Genomic DNA, 14784 nt, shown 5'->3' with positions numbered 1-14784 from the left:
GGATGTTCACTTTCTTGAAAATCAGATGGTTTGTTCTTGTAACACCTGAGCTCGACGAGAAATTTAAAACTTGATTTTTTATTATTATTTTAAAGTCCAACTTTCGAGATTTTATTGAGGGTCTTACAAACTAATTTCAAGATTAGATAAAAGAGAAAAATGCTTAGAAAACTCCCCTGAATTCAAGAAAAATATAAAGATAGATAGTAAAAATGTGGAAAATTGGTCAAAGTCAACCCCGAAGTAAAAGAAAAAAACAGAGGAAGGGGAAAAGAAGATGGGGTTTAGGATTCTTGAGCACAAACCGCGTCGGTCTAGACACCAGTAATCTCGGGCCACTTGCAACAGCTTCGCCCCAACCGATAACATGGCCTAGCTTCGCAACTCGTGACCCGCACACCTTAGCAATCATCCCGATAACCTACACTTCGACCCAAAATGTTGTTGCACATGCGTCAACTCCTCCCCGTGCCATGTTTCATGCTTGAAACTAGCGACTCCTCGACTTAGTCAACTTGGCTCAGGTCGACACGACTTATCGGTTCAAAAATGCGCTGTTTGGCTCGATTTAAGGAAATTACACCAATTTCCACCTTTTCGACCATCTCGAAGTTGAATTCGACCTTATCAAAGGCGATTAAGGTTAGTTTGATGCTCAATTTCTCAATCTATGGTAAATTGGATTAGGAAATTAGAGTTAATTAAAGGAATTGAGTGAAAGTTCTATAGGAAATACCTCAGCAATGCTTGGAATAAGATTCGAAGGACAAGTGTCACAATTTAGTGCAACTTATTTTAGTTTGAATTAGTTATGAAATATATGATATTCGTAATCTTCCAGAATATATTAGTTAGGAAATATATCTTACATATCGTAATCAGTTGAATTTGAATAGTAGTATATTTTATTTTATTATCAGGATTTAGTTAGTTTATATTTTCTTGGTAGATATTATTTAGTATCTTGTATCCTATTTAGACGTCGTGAATATCAATAAAGATTGAACATTCGATCCCAATTCTTTTTCTAATTCTTAAATATGTATTCTTTCGTTGAGTAATAATATTTTCATATCTATGCACACTTTTGAGTGGTAGATATTGCGTCAACGAGCTCAAGGAATTATTTTAGGGAGAACATTGGCTAAGGCCCACCAAGTAAGTGATCTTACTATCAACATGGTTAGAAGTTTATGTCTGTATGATGACACGTGCCTCGTGGTTCTACACATGTCATGGCTTGATATGTGTGAATTTTGTATGATTATGATATGACTATAATATGATATGTTAATGTTATACGACGTGTTATGACGCGATGTGCTGATGATATATGTTATGGTATGACACGTCTGACGATATAATACATGTTGTGACATGGTTCATGATATGATATGTGCATGATATACGTGTTATGTTGAAGAACATGTTATGTACATCATATGACATAATACGATGTATGATATGAATGATATGGTATTCAACCCCGATACATGTCTTAAAGGGTAAGTTGTAAAATGATATGATATGAAGAAAGATGGAAGGGGTTGATTTACATGATTTAATAAATGATAAATGTTGGGGCCTCATGCATCGAGAAATTTTTTCATTTACGATGGTACGAACACGTACGTTATGAAAAGAAAAATGATCATTATGTTTGTCATAATCCTGCAACGGTCACTAATCCCACCGGGTGTTCGACAACAACACTAGAGATTGCTAGCTCGACTACGAAAGGGGCCCAGGAGTTGTGCAAATCGACTGATGGGTCCATACTCACACGTGTAGACTGTGTGTAGAATAGTAAATACACACCCAATTACCGGCTTAGACGAGAATACAAATTTAAATGATAGGTCCCACTCAGAATTGTATGTGCTTCCATCTAACCCTAATTGTAGGGTTATTCACTGAGTATTTCTTAAAATTCTTAAGTCATGTGCTACTTTTATTTTCCACGTAAAGGTAAGACTCCTCTATACGGCTGACGGTGACATCACAACGCTAAAGACCATGACACATGCATAAGATAGTTGTATTTAATTTTGTAGACTATAGGTTACATCTATTTCTATTTTACTTACGCCTATTTTAATTTTTGTTGAATTGTTTTAAAGACCTCTCAATAAACATGTAAGTTTATGAGAATGTTTTATGATTATGTTTCAAATGATTATTTTCGCATAAAATGGTTAGTATATAGTAGACTTTAGGTTAGTGAAAATTTAGGGTCGTTACACATGAGATCCCCATAACTTTAAATCATGCATATATGTATGATGCAAGTCATACCTCCATTCTTTTTGTAAACAAAGCTTTCATGAAAAAAAAAAAACGTACATAGCTTAACAGTTTCTCATAAACTTGGAGTCAAAATGTTAACACAGTGTGCGTGGCATAACATATAGAGGTTTCGTGCATCATACAACATTGAGTTCTCAACAAGATCTGGTGTAACTTATAGCATAGCGTAACTTATATCATAATATAAACATAAGATAATACATGACAAAACACGAGATGTGTATGGGCCACAGAGCACGCACATTCATATTTCATATAATTTATCGAACCAAACAAACAGTAAAGCTACTTACTAATTATTCTTAGAACAAGCCTGAATCTATTCCTCTGAGTCTAATTTAACCTATGTGGATCCATGACATTGGGATAGAACACATTAAAGGGATTAATTCACCGAACGACATCAATTCATCATCTAACTTAGCTTTAAAATATTTTTAATTGACCAAATAGTTGTCGTAGTTACTTCAAACGCTTCTAACAATGTCAACAACAGCTCTACGACAGTCCAAAATGGTAGGAAAGGGTTATAAAAGTTCAATCCGAGCCGTATAAACTACCTAAGTCAAGGAGAAGCCGCTATATGGTCGAGGAAGCTAGCTAAGAAGTTGAGTAGCCTAGCCGATGAGTGAGTCAAGGTGCAAGCATCAGCTAGGAGGTTGGCTTGGTTGAGCTTCAGCCATTGGTTGCAGCTCGGGTCAGCGTCGCTAGAGAGGGTCGAGCATGGGTCGCGAGTTGAAGCGCTGGTCTGTGGGCCGCTCGGTGCTCTGGTCTGGAGCAAGGGGCTTGTGGGCCGTGAATAGACTGATGGCAAATTGGGCTGAGCTGCATGAACTTGATTGGCCCAAACAAGATGGGCTGGGCTGGCTGTGTCTACTGAAGGTGTATTCCGAACCTAGGGAGGCTCAACTACGAACCTGCAGTTCAGGTAGGTTTTTTTTTTTTTTATCGAGGCTCTGGTCTAGTCTTGGCTCAGATTTTGAGCCTGAGGTCCAGACCCGAGGCTATTTATTTATTTATTATTATTATTTTTTTTTTCATATTCTTCTTTTTTTCACCATTTAACTTTTTTTTTTAAATATTTAATTAATTAATTTATTATTATTATCAACTTTTACCCATTTTAACAGTGGATTTGTAGTGTAAATTGCTAAAAGAGTAAATAAATTTCGGTATTTATTCTTCTAAACCAAACGGTAACAAATTCAAAATTTAGAATAACGACTTACTATGATTTAAAAAAAAAAAAAAAAAAAAATCTTAAAAAATTTATATATTAATGTAGTAACTTCGTTAAACTTTATCGTAATTTCAACATTAATTTCATATCTCATTTATTGCCTTCGAATAAATAAATACAAAAAAAAAAAATAATAATAATTAAAGGAAATAATACAAAATAAAATGTCATACATTAATCTATATTGACACGTGCTACAATTAAAAATGAAAGTTTGATTTAAACTAACCTATACTATTAAATGGAAAATACAACTCAATCTACACTAATCTATACTACTAAATGAAATGTAAATCTATCCTATGCATGAGTCACGGTCTCGGGGTTGCGATGCCTTCATCAGCCTTATAGGAGCGTCTTGCCTTTATCTGAAAAATGTAGTAGTCTGAGGCGTGAATATTTAAAAAAATACTCAGTAAGCGACCTCCTATCGAGTTATAATGTAAGGACATGCGAATGCAATGCACCAAACCTGATGGTGTTAATATAACACATGCGGAAGCAATTTGGATCTTAGACACTTTTAGAACATCAATTATAGTAAATAATTAGCATGTTCATAAGTATTAAAACTTAATGAGTATGAATACTAACATTTTGTAGTTCAAATTCCTTTTTCCTCACGAATCGGTTTCGAACCACCACTAGTGTCTTCTCCACTATCCTCCGGCCTTAGACGGGATTGTGGAATCCGGTGAGTGACTAAACTTGGGAGGGATTTTCTATATATGAAAAGAGTGTTTGTGAGAGGTTTTTCTCAAGGTTTTTCACGAAGGAAGACCTTCCATGTACCATGATCACTCTATTTATAGAGTTATGTTTGCATGTTCATGCAAATTTGAGATCACCAAATTTTGACACTCAAAATTCCACTCAAATTTGTGGGATTTATTTGACAAGCATGCAAGTTTGGTTAAACCAAATTTTGACTAACATGGATTTTTCCATTAAATGAAGTAACATTTTGACTTTCTTTATTTTAATTTAACAATGAATTTGAATAATTAATTTCAAATTAAAGTAATATTAAATGATTAATTAAACTATTTAATTAATATTTAATATTAATTCAAATGCCAATCCCAATCAATTCCGATACATAGTTGATTAAGATATTTAAATTTTATTTAAATATCTCATATTCTCTCTTTTTGTTTAATTCGTAAATAAAATAAAAATGCGGTTAAATATATCGTATACATGTAGCGCATATTCCCTAATTTGAATTCGAACACTTCGAACTCACTCGTCACACTATTCTATGGTTTAGTCCGATATGAGCTAGCAGAGGGACCTAATGACCTATAGCTCATGGGCTCCAACGATCCAAGATTAACCGGTTAAACTCATTAACCTTGTTAACCAACATTCGTTAACTACTAGGACACTCCACTATAGCCTAGTAGTTGCACTCCCCTCACTATAGATATATTTCTGTCCATCTGATATAACCATGATTAGTAAGTCGATCCTTCACAGGTTGTTCGTAACTAGAGCTGGGTCAATTTACCGTTTTACCCCTGAAGTTACTTCTTGTTCCTTATGTCTCACTGATCCTCTAATAAACAATTGGTTTGTGGTCCAACCAGTAAACCGAATCCCTCTCAGGCCAATGAGAGGGTGGGGCCCCTTGTTCAAGACCTGGAGTCAGTGCTTAAGGGAACTACCTTTCTTCTATCCCTAAAAGTGGGTAGGAGTGAATTCCGTCTTGCACCCCACGTCCCCAGCCATTCACCCAGTCTTACCCCTGAAATGGGAGGCCTGTTGAGTCGGCGAACTAGAGCCACTCTCACCCATGCAAATCTAAGGATAATTCCGAATAAACAGGAGTTCATGGTTAGCTCAGGATTAAAACCGAGTTACCTAGGTTATCGAATGAAAAGAAAATCAGTCTCAACAGTAAACGGCATTATAAAGAGAGAGTGATTTTCTTCATGGTCCAATCTTATGCAATGCTCATTGCATAGAACGCCCCCACTCACATGTCTTCGCATGTACAATTTAGTGATCACATTGTTTATATCATATACAAAAGTGGGCCGCATCCATAGTGTCCCCAGAATAAGGTACTCAGTCTTATCCTTATACTATAGATCATTTGACTATATACTTGAATTTGATCCACTTTTATGTCTCTACATATAGTTCAAGTAATCATACTATAGCCAGAGTGTTCTTAGTTTATTGGATTTAGATTAATAATCGTAAAGTTCACTTTATTCAATAACAATATTTACGGAATAAACAACAATAATAACTTTATAGAATATGTTTTTGTTTACAAACTATGAGTTTTAGAACATAAAACCCAACAGAACCTATCATAACAGTCTATTTTCCCTATGTTTCTATCTTAATGGGCAACTTGAATGTGTAATTCATCTCCTACACACGACCCAGACGTACGAGTATGGACCCACCAGTCGGTTCGCACACCACTGGGCCCCTTGCCTTGATGAGGTCCGAACATTTTTCCATTTTCATCATTATTAAATATAACTTCCACTATCATTTTATTCATATCATATCATTTCTCATATCGGTTTTCATATCATTCATGCGTCTACAGGGATTATATTTCATGTTATTTATCAATTTTCATGTCATCCATATCATGCTACACTTGTAATTCACAAGACTTAATGTAACGTTTACATGCTTCAAAATATAACAATTCATATTGTGCATATCGTACGGTATGTATCATGACAATCACATAATACAATCTGAGCATATCATACAATATAACATTGTGATTCATATCAATTCATCCAAAGACAACCTAACGTTCGCATTGCATAACATTTACGTATTAATTCATAGCGGTCTAAACATATAATTTATGACACGTGTGAAACCACGGGCACGTGCCCACATACAACACACATTTCATAACCTAACGACGGTAGGGCCACTTACTTGGTTGGCCTTTGCCAGCTTTCTTCGTATTAATTTAACGTAAGCTCCCGCTCCTCGAAAGCGTTCCACGTAATCGCCAATCGTCGTTTTCCTATTGAATTGTTCATCATTTTTTGTTAGTATTTCACAATAGTATTAATAAATTCATCCGAAATTATGAAATACAATACTAAAACGATCTTACTTACCTTAATCGAGATCGAAAACAGGTTCAGGAGGGTCAGAATGTCAAAAATTCGTCTAAAAAGGGATTCTTGAGCCACGAAGCCGCGCCGGAGCCGTTTGAGCCGTTTAAGTCATCGAGAAGCAGAGGTGTCGCGCTTCAGACGTGCCACATGGCAGAATTAGGAGGCGACTCGTGTGCAGGCGGTATCGGGTCGACGCACGGTTCGCACCGAGTTACGGGTCGGTCGCGGGTTTAGTCAGGGTTCGTGCGTGGGCTGACCGTGTGTGGTGAACTGGGCCGAGACGTCGGTTGGCCCGCATACGTTTTGGGTTTCTTCGGCTGTAGGGTTGGGCCGAGGACGATTTGGGTATGTGGTTGCAGGAAATTGGGTTGGGCTGAGGACGGTGGGTCGGCTAAAGGTGGATCGGGTCACGAGTTTTCGGTTCGCAGTGCTGGGCACGGGTTGGAGGCCTCTGGATTTGGCCAGAGGCGGTGGATTTACAGGTGTCTTGGACTGGGTTGAGGATTGGATTGGGTTCGGGGCAGAATGGTGTCAGTAACAGGATGGGTTACGGATCCAGGTCCGACTCGAAGTCCACCCTGATACTATGTGCGCTCCCTTCCATCCACGGTATAGTGACGATGTACGCCAGTTGAAGGCAAGATCCATGGAGTACGTATACAAGCTCACTAGAGGGTCTACATGCACGTACATAGGTCGTGTCTAGAGAAGTACTATACATCCAATTTTACCCGGACTGAAAGCTAAGGCCAAAGCCATGAAATGATGTTAATGATAGATCCCAAATACTCAAATCACGCCTACTCTTACTCTTCAGGTAAAGGTAAAGGCAAAGGCACCTCTGCACGATAAATGGGTTTCTTCATTTTTTAGGTAAAAGAAATAATGACACATTAATTCATTCGGCCATGAGCTGTGTTCTCCTTTTCTTTTCTTTTCTTTTCTATTTTATTTTTTTTTGTTCTTTTTCTAAATATGATTTTTAGATATTAATACATTATTATAATTGTATAAGATTTATAAGTATATTTTATAATATATAATTTTTAAATAACAATTAAAAGTTTATATAATTTTGTTAAAAATTATTTATTTAAAGATAATTATTAAGATTTATTACAAACTAAACCCATATGAGTGAAGATTAAGTTACAATTTAATTAGGTCAAATTATATTAATAGCTTAGCGTAATACTTTTAACTATTTTATTTATATGAAAGTGTAATAACACTTTATTACGTCACAATTATTAAATATTTTATTTTCATTTTTGGATTTTTTCTTTTTCAAATATCGCAGACAAAACTTAAAACTCGTTTTTACGTTAATAACTTCATTTCTCATAAACAAGTAATAATGGCGATCCAGCCACATTCTTCTCTTGAGCTTGAGATATGGAATGACTTGAACGGGAAAGTAGTGATGGTGACTAGAGCTTCGTCGAGGCTCGGCCGTGAGCTTTGTCTCGATCTTGCTAAAGCTGGATGCAAAATCATCGCTGTCGCACGTCGTACCGATAGACTCCAATCTCTATGTGATGAAATAAATCGACTAGAATTCTTAGGTTATATATATATATATATATATATAAAAAGACTGTTGGGAAGTAATTACATATGATTAATAAAGTGTTATTTTTCATACTTATTTACAAAAACAATGTACATAGTAACATTATTATATACTTTTAAGTCATAATTATTTTCTATTAATGTAAATTAACATATACATTATATATACCAAATGGCTTGTAACTTAGGGTTCTTCATTTAAAAAAAGAAAAAAAAAAATCTAAAACAAAATAGATTTAAAAGAGAATATAAGTTCAAAACTAAAATAAAAAGGCAAGCTCGACTCCGCTCCCTTCATAGAAGCGACCATCACTCGAGCTCACGGTGCCTCAGTCTCAACTCATTTCGTGATCCGACACACATCCATATGGTTCGTCTTTGTTCGTCTTCGTCTTTGTCGTATGCTACCAGATATAGTTTTCTTTGAGTTTTCCCTTTCGGACTTTCCATCAAAGTTTTCTAAGAAGAGGTTTCCATACCCTTATAAAGAATGTTTCGTTCTCCTCCCCAATCGACGTAGAATCGTTAATTGGGAGGTCTCACATCGATTAGAGAAAAAAACAAGTGCCAACAAGGATGTTGAACCTTGAAGGGAGTGGATTGTGAGATCCCACATGGGTTGGAGAGAAGAATAGAATATTCTTTATAAAGGTGTGAAAAACTCTCCCTAGAAGACGAGTTTTAAAAAATTGAAGGGGAACCCCGAAATGGAAAGCACAAGACAATATTTGCTAGCAGTGTGCTTGGACTGTTACTTATAGCTGCCTTTAACTATAATTAATTAAGAGAACAATAATCGAAAACTTTTTATTGTAACAGCTTGGACAAGATTTGCTAGCAGTGTGCTTGGACTGTTCCATATGTGTCAGGACTCTTTGAATTTGAAATTACAAAAAGATTGGATTAAGAAGGTTGTAATGAGAATGGTTCCTTTAAAAATGTCTGGAACTATAGACCCCGGATTAACAACCGTCGCTCGATACTTGGTGCACGACTCTTCTAAGTATGTCTCAGGTAATATTTTCATTGTTGATATAGATAACGTAATAATTTTATGCAGAAGTAATCATTTGAAACTTTATCATAAAACACTTCATGGTCTTATGTGTTTTCGAATACATAAAGAAATACTAAATAAAATAAATAAACATTAAAAGTAAAAACACCATATTCTAACCTAAAGTTTAAGAAATTAAATACCGCTATCCTATACATGTGTCATGGGCTCGACTTGCGATGCCATCGTCAGCCGTACATGGGTCTCTTGCCTTTAACTGACATAGAAGTAGCACGTGACTTGAGTATTTTAAAAAATGCTCCGTAAGTGACTGCACTATTGGGGTTAGATGTAGACACATGCAATTGTGAATGAGATCTATCTTTTCAGTATTCCCTTAGTTGACTATCGCGGGTAAGATGTGTATTTACTATTCTACAGACGGCCCACAAGTGCGAGTATGGACTCACCAGTCGGTTTGCACACCTTCTAGGCTCCTTTAGTAGTCGAGCTAGCATTCTCTGGTGCTATTGTCGGACACCTGGTAGGAATAGCAACCGTTGCAACATTATGATAAACATAATAATCGTTTTCCTGGCTCATAACATAAGTGTCTGTACCATCGTAAATGGGAGGATTCTCCGAGGCATGTAACATACAATGATGCATGAGGTCCCAACATTTTCATTGATTAAATCATGTAAAACAACCTCTTCCATTTTCCTTCCTATGATATCATTTTACTACATACCTTTTAAGAAATGTATAAGAATATTGTATCATCCATATCATACATCGTCTTATATCATATCATGCACATAACATGTCCTTCGACATATTATATTATATCATGCACGTATCATATCATAAAGCATGTCACAACTTGTATTATATCGTCAAACGTGTTACACCATAACATATATTGTATCATCAACACATCACATCATAACACGTGTTATAACATTATCATATCATATCATAGTCATATCATATTACAGACACATCATAGTCATATCATTTCATAAACATATCATAGTTATATCACTTCATAAACATATAATAGTCACATCATTTTATAAACATATCATAGTCACATCATTTCATAAACATTTCACACATATCAAGCATATGACACATGCAGAACCACGGGGCACGTGTCATCATACAAACATCAATTTCTAACCATGCCGATAGTAAGACCACTTGGTTGATCTTAGCCGACGTTCTCCCTAAATTCAAATGCTTGATGCTAGCTTAACACTGCTCTTTGAAATTTTATTCTACTTAAGGAGTCCCACAATTATCAATTAGAATTCTAAAGTGGGAATTGACTCACCAAATGTTGCATAAAATAATTTAAACTTACTTTCAACCATTTAAATTAGCTAAGCCTAATTATGTATAAATAGTTTAAACTAGCTAAGATGCAGTCATGCTAACTTAAATGCTTCCAAAGAGTTAAACTAGAAGGAAAGGGTTCGAGTGTATTAGACCCAAGCCAGATCAACCATAGTGTTGGTTTAGAGCAGTCATAAAATGTATTTTCTGACTGGCCGTTCAAGTGGGGGTTCGAGTGTATCAAACCCAAGCCAGATCAACCAAAGTGTTGGTTTAGAGCAGTCATAAAATGTATTTTCTGACTGGCCGTTCAAGTGGGATGATAAAATGAGATGAGGGATCTGTCTTTTATCGTAGAGGTCAACTCGAAGGATCTGTCTTTTATAGTAGAGGTCAACTCTCCACTTCTAAACTTAAGCAATGTGAGACAATTTTCCTCTCTTTTATAGTGGAGGGCTAAGTGCAACTCTCCACCTCTCAACTTAAGGGATGTGAGACTATTTTTTTAAATGAATTTAAATACCAAGTTATAGTTTATGAACATTGAACCCAATATGCTTTTGTTTCAAAATAACTCAATTATGTATAAATCATAATCAATGAACCTATCATAAATTATAATGCGAAAAATAAAACCATGGTTGTTAGTTTATTCATATTAGGAATAATGTGTTTAAAAACAGCATAAAACAATACTCAAAACAAAAATTTAAAATATATAAAAGAAGCTAAATAAAAAACTAATAAGAAATGCATACGAATGGATTCGAACCGGAGTGTGAATATGTTAAACTATGAGTATGAGATGTTCATCATGCTTGACATGGTGCACAACCGTTGTTGTACCTTTGGGCATCCGACTACAACTTAGAGAAGCTAGCTTGACAAGCAGGCCCAGGGGGTGTATGAGTCCGCCTGGTGGGCCCACGCTCGTACATGTGGGTTGTGTGTAGAGAAGTAGTTCACATCCAATTTGTTCACTGGAAGCTGTTGGATGATGGAAGTTCCACATCGGCTAATTTAGGGAATGATCATGGGTTTATAAGTGAGGAATACTAACTCCATTGGTGTGAGACCTTTTGGGGAAGGCCAAAGCAAAGCCATGAGAACTTATGCTCAAAGTGAACAATATCATTCCATTGTGGAGAGTCGTGTTTGTCTAACATGGTATCAAAGCCATGCCCTAAACTTAATCGTGCCAATAGATTGGTAAATCCTCAAATATCGAACAAATAACTCCAAAAGAAAAGGAGCCAAGCCTCCTCGAAGGCAATAAAAAATGACTAAGACTCTAAAGGAGTCGAGTCTCGATTAAGGGGAGGCGCACTATATTCGAGGAAGTCCCACATTGGCTAATTTAGGGAATGATCATGGGTTTATAAGTGAGAAATACTAACTCCATTGGTGTGAGACCTTTTGGGGAAGACCAAAGCAAAGCCATGAGAGCTTATGCTCAAAGTGGACAATATCATTCCATTGTGGAGAGTCGTGTTTGTCTAACATGGTATCAAAGCCATGCCCTAAACTTAGTCGTGCCAATAGATTGGTAAATCCTCAAATATCGAACAAATAACTCCAAAAGAAAAGGAGCCAAGCCTCCTCGAAGGCAATAAAAAATGACTAAGACTCTAAAGGAGTCGAGTCTCGATTAAGGGGAGGCGCACTATATTCGAGGAAGTCCCACATTGGCTAATTTAGGGAATGATCATGGGTTTATAAGTGAGAAATACTAACTCCATTGGTGTGAGACCTTTTGGGGAAGACCAAAGCAAAGCCATGAGAGCTTATGCTCAAAGTGGACAATATCATTCCATTGTGGAGAGTCGTGTTTGTCTAACATGGTATCAAAGCCATGCCCTAAACTTAGTCGTGCCAATAGATTGGTAAATCCTCAAATATCGAACAAATAACTCCAAAAGAAAAGGAGCCAAGCCTCCTCGAAGGCAATAAAAAATGACTAAGACTCCAAAGGAGTCGAGCCTCGATTAAGGGGAGGCACACTTTATTCGAGGAAGTCCCACATTGGCTAATTTAGGGAATGATCATGGGTTTATAAGTGAGGAATACTAACTCCATTGGTGCAACATCATTTTATGAATTATTTTAAACAAATATTTATGCATAAAAAAATTACATCCTCCATATTGTAATGACTTTATTTCAATAGGAAATTTAGGGTTATTACTCTACTCGCATGATGAGCACCTACCCATGGGATAAATCCACTATGTAAGGTAATCCAACTGAACTATCAAGTCACACATTCCTAACCGACTTCATGCCTAACTTCGCAGTACCGTATCAGAGTGGAAACCAAAGTGGAAGCTCTATAGACACTGTATCGGTTGCTATTAACCAAGGAGGCTACTTTTGTTTTTCAAGGTTGCCATGGTGATCTTCTAGATTTATAGGAAAGTCTGGCAGTCTTGACATGGATTCACGTCTCAACGTTTCTCGGTTTCAACTCTCCAAATCTGCTTCAATCAGAAGCAATAGGGGCCATACCCATTTATTAGCTCTCACGATTCTAATGCGCTCGAACTACTGGAGATGTTTCATCCTAGGTTGTAGTCGAGTCAAATTGACGTTCTCCCCTACTCTTAATCTGTTTCTACTACTTATTCTCTATAGGGAGAATCACACATTCAATCATCTTGAGTTAATGTACAGTAAATCATGCATACAGTCACACATGCTCAACGTGGCAATAACATCCATCAAGCATAAAAAGCATAAATACAAAAATTTTCATCCTCCGTTGTAGCACAATTATGTACAAGCAATAGAAAAATAATCTATTACATCATGCAAAGAATACCTTAGTTCTTCCAATATCAAGTGTGACTATTCTCATGTTTACCCAATTGTCCTAAGCTCAAGTCATATTGAGTCTAACCACTTAGAGTTTGGTTTTACTAGCATTCACGAGTTACCAAGTGATCCCTGAAATATTACTTCCAAGAATCTTTGTGGTTACTTATATGATTTTCGTGAGATGAATGTATCTTAAAACAAGTAAAAACATAGTCCCCCACACTTGCAAGCATGGTTGGAAGGCTTGCCATGTTCGTGGCCACGCATTGACAGGCAGGCAGTGCCTGCGCCTTCAAGCCTCAGCACGAGCATAGAAATTTATCTCCAAATTTTGTAATGGTGAAACATGTTGTTCAACGATAGGTGGTTGAGATCGGGTCAGTTCACGTTTCAACTCGTGGGTACGAAGTCAGATCACCACTTGAGTGGACAGGTTAGGTATGGAGCAAATTAGGTTAAGTAGAGGTCCATACCAGATCGGGTCGGTTCACGTTTCAACTTGTGGGTACTAAGTCATGTCACCACTTGAGTGGACAAGTTTGGTATGGAGCAAATTAGGTTAAGTAGGTCCACATCACCCGAATGGTAACACGTATCCGCCGCACCCGAATGGTAACACGTATCCGCTGCCTGTCTAAATACATTCCACATCTCTTCGGCTTCAGTGTGCCCGTGTGTCACCACTTGAGTGGACAGGTTTGGTGACACGTGCCCGTGTGTAATCGCAAACTTTAATTTATGTTATGCCAAACTTGTAAGAAATCAACCTTAGGACAACATATAAAATTTTTGGTTATAATTATTAAGTTTACTCTCGGATCTAGGAAAAAAAAACATAATTTAAATACCCATAAATTCTACCTCATGACATTATTTGATTCCTTTTTGGAAAAGAATGCCAATTGGTCCCAAGTAACAATGACTCATCCTCCTTTTTAACACTTTGGAAAGTATATAAAACAACTTTTATTACAAATTTCATTACAGAGGCATTTGGTAATTTCTTACATCATGCATAAGATACTCATCTATATTGTCTAACTTATATTAATAGTCAGACATGGTAATACTTATGGGCATAATGGTAATTTTACCGGTAATACTTATCTAAAAAGAGAATATGCATGGTAATTTCGGGTTCACAACTTCAATTCCTAGGGAACACCTTTAATCCTTCGTGGGCATATAATTCCTATATTTATGACGTCGCGACACGTATTGCACTCATGCGAGATGCGAGTCATAGGTCGAGTCAGGTGGGCAAATTGGGTTGCGATCGCTATACCTAGTCACTCCACGGATCATGGATCAAGTGAAGCAAATTTGGCTCCTCCAATTTTTCACTTTTATATATATATATATATATATATATATATATATATATATATATATAATATATATATATATTG

Source organism: Cucurbita pepo, unplaced genomic scaffold (genome assembly GCF_002806865.2).
Source record: "Cucurbita pepo subsp. pepo cultivar mu-cu-16 unplaced genomic scaffold, ASM280686v2 Cp4.1_scaffold000156, whole genome shotgun sequence".
Lineage (NCBI taxonomy): Eukaryota > Viridiplantae > Streptophyta > Magnoliopsida > Cucurbitales > Cucurbitaceae > Cucurbita > Cucurbita pepo.
This window is presented reverse-complemented; position numbering follows the sequence as displayed.